At 53.8% G+C, this 8,008-nt stretch overlaps 1 long non-coding RNA gene across 1 annotated transcript in view; it reads left to right on the top strand.

Annotated features, from left to right (window-relative positions):
* Nucleotides 1–4,591: 4,591 nt before the first annotated feature.
* LOC147576954 (uncharacterized) overlaps nt 4,592–8,008 on the top strand; it is a 140,205-nt gene continuing 136,788 nt past the window's right edge. The window contains exon 1 of the long non-coding RNA XR_015241338.1: nt 4,592–5,095. This is a non-coding gene — a long non-coding RNA (uncharacterized LOC147576954). The remainder of the gene's footprint in view (nt 5,096–8,008) is intronic.

Below are 8,008 nucleotides of genomic sequence, written 5' to 3'. Positions count from 1 at the left end.
GACAGAGCTGAAGAAATGGCTGCTTAAATGGCCACTTCCTGCACCGCCCTTCCCCATCCAGGCAGCTAAAAGATGATGCTGTCTTCACAGAAAACTTGCAGCTGTTCTCACCAGTTCTGGGTCCATGGGGCCCGCCCATCTGCCCAAAGACACTTTGCTGTTCGCCAGCCTTGGCCGCCCAGCTCGCCTGTAAAAGCTAAGAATACGTTATAAAACTGCCGTAAGGTTTTATGAGCCCTCTTTCCTTCCCGGGGACCGATCTCGGTGCTGTGAATCACACCGGAGCCTGCACGTGGGGCTCAGAGTGCGGGGCCGGCAAGAGGAGGGTGTGCAGATGGTGCGGGGACAAGTGGCTTCGGGGGGTATTTGGAGCAGCAGGAATGTGCTGCCTCAAATGGGCTCCAGCTCTGCGTGACCTTGGAGGAGTCTCCTGCCACCTTGGTTGGGCCATTCAGTCTAGCCCAAGAGAGGAAGAAAAAAGAGAAAGGGGTGGGGGGGCACGGGTGGGAAAGAGAGTGGCACAACACAAAAATGTGGAGTCAAACGGGTATGTGTCTCACCTCCTCCATTTTCTAGTGTATGACCGGGCAGGTCACTTAACCTGTCTCATCCTTAATTTTGTCATCTGTCCAATGGGGATAATGACAGTAAGAAGCTTTGAGGGTTGTTCAGTTGAGATAAGTGGCCCAGAGGGATCGATATGTGTCAAATATTATTATTTTTCGCACAGTGTTTAGCAAGTAGTGAGTGTCCAATAAATCTTTTTGGAATGGATAAGTGAAGAATGAATAAGCACAGGCACAAAACAGAACCGCTGAAGTAGAGGAACACGAGAAAAAAGGAAAAAAGGCGTAGCCTAAATCACCTGCTTGAAACCCTTCACCTGCTGCAGGTTCCGTCTTCCTCACCCACAAATGGATGGTCTGGGATGAATTGGACTTCAAGGCCTCTCTCAGCTTGCCTGTTTGAAGACTCTTGATGTTTTCCTTAAGTCCCTCCTTTGCCCATTATTTATCGAGCCGTCTCCCATGTGCTAAGTAGCGTCCTAGTTACTGTGAACAAAACACGGGAAATCCTTGCCCTTTTGACACTTGCTGTCTATTGCCAGCAGAGGTGAAGCCCACACAGAATGTGATGAATAACCAGGTTATACAATAAGCTAGACGTCATTAAGCGCTAAGGAGAACTGAGGAGGGGGGTGAGGGGATGGCGAAAATGCTGGAGGGGGTATTACAGTGCCAAGTGGGGGGGGGTCAGGGGAGGTCACCGTTGACATGACCCCTTTGGGGCAAAGACTTAAAGCAAGTGAAGGAGTAAGTTGTGTTCATATCTGGGAAAGTCCAGGCCAGTGCAAAGGCCCTGGGGCAGGAGACTGTCTGGCATGGCAGAAGAACAGCCCCATCCTCGCTGCAAAAGAGAACAGGGGCACCTGGGTGGCTCAGTCAGTTAAGCGTCTGACTTCGGCTCAGGTCATGATCTCGCGGTTTGTGGGTTCGAGCCCCGTGTCGGGTTCTGTGCTGACAGCTCTGGGCCTGGAGCCTGCTTCAGATTCTGTGTCTCCCTCTCTCTCTGCTCCTCCCTGCTCACACACTCTCTCTCAACAATAAATAAAGATTAAAAAAAAAATTAAAAAAAGAAAAAGAGAGCAGAATACAAAATGCATCCCCTTAGTTGACCAGGAGACAATTCCAGCTGTGGTCCACCACCCTTCTTCCCAACGTGTGTCCCCCATTCCTCCTGTCCCTAGTCCCTCTGTGTCCTGTCCTGGCCGAGGCTCTCCTGCCTGAGAACAGATGATGTTGAGGAAATTTCTTTTTAAATGGAGTCACTTAAACACGATCAACTTCTTGGCTGGGTAGCAGTGAAACACCCAGCCTTCGGTTGGGCAGGAAGGACGGACGAGTCGTTGCTCAGTCATGCATCTTAAGCTGGGAGAACGAAGCAGGTGAGGAGGGTGGCCAGGGGAGGTGGCAGGTGCTGGGCGAAAGTGAGGGAGGTGAGCCACTCTGGCAGAGCTAAGGCACACAGCCGGCTCCCACTTAATTCTGCCTTGGAGGAGGAGGAGTCAGGACCAGGAGTCAGGACACCAGGTTCCAGCCGGGACCCCTCCACCAGCAAGTTGTGAAACCTCAGTCAAGGCAGTTCACTCTCAGCCTCCGAGTCCTCTCCGCTATGGTTTGAGGCTGTTGAATGTGGAGACATCTGATGTTCTCCAAGTGGAGCAGCTCTGTGCCTCTCCCACAAGACTTTAAACTGCTAGCAGGGTAAGTCCAACTCATCTTTACTCCTCAGCATCCGTATCTTAGGGACCACGCTTGATGAATAAATGGAGGGTTTGGTCTCAGGGGAAAGGGGCTTCCTTACAGACCAGGGCTTTATAAGAGTCAGCCGACGCTTGAGTCCTTTGCATGTTCTGGTCTCCCAAGCCTGCTTGACTGCAGACTGACCCCTCAGCCCCCGGGCCCTTCTATCGAAAGGCAGTTGATGGGAAAAACTCAGTTTGTTGGCTTTTCATTCACTTTTCTCAAATGGGCTGTGCGTAGGGGGAGAGGATCCTGGGAGCTGGTTGCATGGGTGGCCCGGGGTCAGCCTCAGAGAGGCCCTCTTCATCTCTTCTCTTCTGCACTCTTCCTCAGTTCAAAGCCATGCCTCTGTGAACACCTGCCAGCCCCCAGTCCCAGGAATCCCCAGCCTTGCTCCGGTCTCACTTGGAGCCCGGTCACCCTAATAAAGGGAACCTATGTTTCCGCATGCATCCCCACGCGCCTCCAGAGCGAGGCCCTGCTGGCTGATGCAAGGCCTAGTAATTGCCCTGAGATTGATCTGTGGATGGTAATTCTGAAGCAGCCATCCGTGCTCCGTGGGGGAGCGAGTGGTGAGGATGGGGTGATTATGGAGGGATGGCCGTGACTGCCAAAGAGTCTCGGGGAATTTGCAGTGGCCCTCAGCTCTGCATGGCACTCCCAGGGTTCTTGGGGACCTCCGAACCTCTTCCCTGGCTCGGGGCAGCAGAGAGGCTGGGGAACAAGAGGAAGGGTCTCCCTCTTTCTCCGGACTGGTTGACAAGGTGGAGGCGGGGAAGCTTACAAGAAGTGGGCTCTCTGTCCACAACCTGCCAGTGCCTTTTCCCATCAAGGAGCGGGGGCACTGTTGGTGACCTGACAGTGATATTTCAGGCTGGTGTGCCAAGTCTAGTCCCTTCCCGTGGGAAAATAGCTCCGGATGACTGGGCGCCATCCAAGTGGAGAGAGTACCTGTGCCATTGACTTGAAAACACAGTGAGGGTATCGAATCGCTATGTCGTACACCTGAAACTAATGTAACATTGTGTGTCAACTATACTGCAATTAAAAAAAAAAAGATTAAAAGAAAAAAGATTACAACACCTTCTACTTATGTTGTGCGTATCCACAATGTCACGAGGCTGTTTCCTTTTCCTGATTTATAGGTTCCTGGTCTGAAACCAAAAAAAAAAAAAAAAAGGGAATGCAAAGAAGAAATGAAACCTAGCTTCAACACCTTATTTACATGTCCTCAGTCCCAGGAGGACTTGGTGTCCCCAAGAAAGGCTGGATGATTCGGTGTGAAGACAGTGGCCTGGGGCCTTAGGTGTTCCAATGACAGCTTGTGAGGCTTCTGGGGAGTTCTCTACATTGTCTGAGTCTTGGTTAGCCCATTGGAAAATGGGGATTCCCACAGAACAGGGTAGGTGAGAGAATTATGTGAGGAAGCAGATGGGGAAACGCTTTGTAAACCATAAAGCACTCGTGAAAGTTAGCTATTGCCGCTGTGTTCACTTTTAGCAGGTACCAATGAGAAGCATTTCCAATCAAGATTTATAATACAAACAACAATTTTCTGCCTGAGTCACTGAAACCCGCCAGTAATTTCTGTCCCAAAAAGGCAATGAGGGTCTCAAGGGTTTGGAGAGCTAGCTCCCCACTCCCCTGCAGGTGCCCACCCGCAGCCATCCCTCCACACCTGCCAGCTCCAAGACCTTGGACAAGGGACCTAATCTCTATGGGTCTCATCTTTCTTAAGCCTTGTTAGCTCTGACATAATTCACTGGAAGGCACACTCTTGTTATCTTCTGTGACGTCTCCCCACCCCTCCATTTCTTCCCCATCCTGCCCTAAACTTTTTCTCCTCCTCTCTGGGGATGGACTTTTGCCTTCCAGAATCTTCTCTGTGCTCCCCCCACCATCCGCACGACCCCTTTTCTCTTTGGGCTTTCCAGGTTTTGGCAAGAGAGATATCTGTGTCCCTCCCCAAGGGATGTCCCTGAGAATTCTTTAAGTGGCTGGGAAAGGAAAAGGATTTCATGTATTTTTGGTACCAGAGATAATCAGATAATCGTGCAATTAGTGGTAATTTTATCGCTCCTGTAATTTCCTTTTAACAAGAGCCCCCTCTAAAAAAATAAAAGGGATTTCTTCCTTCCCCCTCCCCGCCCCCACCTCGTGTTGTTTTGTCTGGAGTGTCTGTCATCAGGAATTTGGTCAGACACCCACGCGCTCAGCGAGGAAGCCAGGGAGAGGGGAGAGATGCGGGAGGCAGACCGCCTGGGGGAGAGATTCCGCGGTGGGGGCAGCTCTCCTCGGCTCCCCGCCGGGCACAGGCTGTCGGAGGGGATCCAGCGGGAGGAGGCTACTGCGGTCCGCAGAGGCCGGCTCTGGTCTCTAGTCCCCGTGCCTGCGCGCCCCCCTCCCCACGCGATGCCCCCCGGGCGGCTGGAAAAGGACCCCGGGGTCAGACTCCAGACCTGGGAGGGTGCGGCCGGGCTCATGCGGGACTCTTGAGCGGGAGGGAGGCCGTCCCGTTCCACGTTGCTGCCGGGGTGCAGCGGGCAGCGCTCCAGGGCCCAGCGGTCCGCCCCTCCCAGCCCCCCTCCCTCCTCGAGGGTCGGGGCACAGAGGAGGCAGACACCCCCGAGGCCTTGTGCCAGGTAATTACCAAGCAAATTCCGGGCGATCTCCTCCCCTCCCCCGCGGCAGTGCCTGCTGCGCGTTCCCTGATTCGGGCCCCGGCTGCGCCACCAGCGCAGGTAACCTGCGGGGCCCCTTAATTGCTCTGGAGTTGCCCCGGTCTGCGCAAGGTAAGCCCTCGCCGCGCGCGCCTCCCGGCCCTGGGTGCGCACCGCGCGCGGGCCCCAAACGTCCCCGGCCGGCAGGATGCTGGGCCTGCGAGGGGGGGGGGGGGGGGGGGTGGTCTGCGGGGCGTCCTGCGCGGCCAGGTCCGGCGAGCTCGGGCTGCGCGGAGCCGAGACGGCAGCTTTGCGCTACTGGGGCCCGGCTGGGAGAAGCTGGTGGGGACAGGAGCGACTTGGGGCAGGAGAGGGGCCACCTCGCCACGGCCCCGAGGAAGAGGCCTTGGGGGGACATGGGATCCTCCTGTCCCTTGCCTCCAGTGGAGAGGCGCCTCATTGATGAGCCTTGTCATCATCCTTCAAGTGTAATTTTTTTAAATTGCAAAAATCTTACAGAGCTATTAACCTCAAAAGAGTTTAACATATGGCAGACCGAGTCTCCCTCTTACCCTAATTATAAGGCTTGCAGTAATGGGGCTGTCTTTTAAGTTACAGCTGCTGCGCTTTTGGCTTTCGCTAACATTACATCCTATTAAAGAGCTACATTAAATGCATGCAAATTGCCAGAGCGACCGCGCTCTCCCGACCAATGAGGGGGACGGATTGCAGCCCAGGCGGCGATATCGAGGGTCAGACTCACCCTGCTGCGAGCGCCATATGATCTATCAATCAAACGCCTCTCATTAATTAACTAATTCATTAAATATCTTTATATATGAAGGCCCGGCCAGGCGGAACATTGTGTTGACAGGGACGTCCCGTCAGCACTTAGCCCGGAGTGCTCCCCTCCCCTCCCTCACAAATCACCAGATGACCCAGAGAGGTCAACTCCCCCGGGTCTGCAGGGAACAGAAGCAACCACAGGGCGGGTGCCCACCCCTGGGGACACCCTCCTGGGTCCTCCTTGTGTGTGATGCCTCTCTGTCCCGTCCACTCCTGCACTCACTGTGGTAGGGTGGTGATGAGCTGCCTATGGGTCTGGTGCCTCATCTTCCCGGATACCCTGGAGGGCCAGGACTGGACTGGATCTTGCGCATCTGGTATCCCCAGCGCCTGGCACAGAGCCTACCCCGTGGTAGATGCTCCCGGTGTTTGGGGAACGGAGGAAGCCATGATGTCAGGGAGCGCTTTCCTCTCTCCAGTACGGCCAGCGCCAACGAGGCCCTCCCTGGCAAGGCTCTTCCCGTAGACTGGTCATTCCAGGGAGGAGAGGACAGTGATATGAGCAGATGGCATGTGTACAGAGGGATGGGGGAGGAGGGATGGCTTAATGGTAGTAGTGGAGGAGGGGCAGGGATGGGGGCGGGAGGGAAGAAAGGAACTTCTGAAGTACAAAGCTGGTCAGCCATGTAGCCACAAAACTCTGAAGCAAACTCTTCTGAGAAGAATAAAGTGATGCCATTCTGAGAACAACAGAGATGTTCTAGAGTGGATGGTGGGCTTCCTTAGTTCCTTATACACACATACATGTATGTATGTGTATACACTCATTTGTTGCCTAGACATACATCTATATGCATAGGTATTTTTGTGGAGCACCTGTTCTAGAACCACTCCTTTCCCGTATTGTCGCATTCAACATTGACAACTTGGCCAGGCGGTTATTTTTACTTCCAGGCTATAGAAGAAGAAACAAGAGACCCAGAGCACGCAAGTTAACTTATCCAAGGTCAAGTGGCAGAGCTGGATCCAGCACCAGTGCCCACTGCCCATCAGCATGTGAAACAAATGACACGCGCGAGATCAGTGAATGTGCTACTCTCCTGCTGTTCCCCTTTGTCCGCACACAGTTGTCTTTGTCTCTTGGCTTTGCAGCAGCCTCTGCACCACCGCTTTCTCTGCTGGGCTGGTAGGTTTTGCTCTATGTTTGGAAAGATGGATACACAGCACACCCCGTGACTGAGGCTCTTGACCGGCTTGGAGTGATTTTCCATATGGGGCACCTCGGGCAGACAGAGCCAGCTGCCTTATAGTGGTGTGTCTGCAAAGACCCGTGCCCTGAGCGGCTGGGCACAAGGAATGGGGATGGGATGGGTACCTCCCAGCTGGCTCCCTGGAGAACACTCCTCTTCCCCAGGCTCTGGCCCCTGTCACAAAGGGCAGTGACAGGTGAGGGCTGCAGGACAAAATCAGGAGGGTCTAGGCAGTGAGCCTTAGCTCCTGCTATTCAGCTCATGCAAGTTCCCAATCCACCCCAGTTAAATGAGGTGTGCAGGCTAACTTCCAAAGCCTAGGAATTCCCGGGGGAAACACACACCCAGATCTTTCTATGCTCCCTCCCTCCCTGCCTCTCTCCAGCTCACTCGCTCTCTTGCCCTTCTGAGACATGGGGCTAATGGACTTTGGCTGTTAGCACCTGTGATGTTGGGCACCAGCCTCACCATGGGCCTCTATAGCTTCCTCTGGCCCCCTTGGATCCCAAGAATAGTTTTAGACTGGGGCGTGCTGTGCTAATGGGGGTTAATGGTAACCTCGGAATCAATTTTCCCTCCCAGAAGAAAATTCTCCTGGCTTAGGCTGCACAGACTGTAATAGTGAAAATGGCTCTAGATTTGAAAAATTGGCACGTTGTAGTCCAACAAGGCAATTTTTCAATTGTTCCATGCCACTGTGCACCTCTGGATGCTATGCTGTTTGTGTCCTGAGGCTATAGGATGGGGAACACTTTTCCGCCAAAAAACAGCTCTGAGGTGGCCTTTTCTTCTCCCACCCCAGCCTGAATTTGTTTTTTTGTTCACTTGCCCAAAATCCTTGGAGCTTTGTCCTTTAGCTTAGCAGCTGCCAGAGCTATTGGGCAGGGAAAGAGCATTATGGCTTCTTTGCAGAACCTCACTCCCCAGGGCAAAGGGCCCCAGGGCAGAGGATTTTCTGAAGAAGGCGGGTCGGTTCTCGGTTCTCGGGCCGCAAGGAAAAGCCAGATGC

The sequence above is a fragment of the Puma concolor genome, chromosome D1, assembly GCF_028749965.1.
Source record: "Puma concolor isolate L17-30 chromosome D1, mPumCon1.1.hap2, whole genome shotgun sequence".
Taxonomy (NCBI): Eukaryota; Metazoa; Chordata; class Mammalia; order Carnivora; family Felidae; genus Puma; species Puma concolor.
The sequence above is the reverse complement of the archived record's forward strand: the minus strand, read 5'-3'. Positions and strand labels throughout refer to the sequence as shown.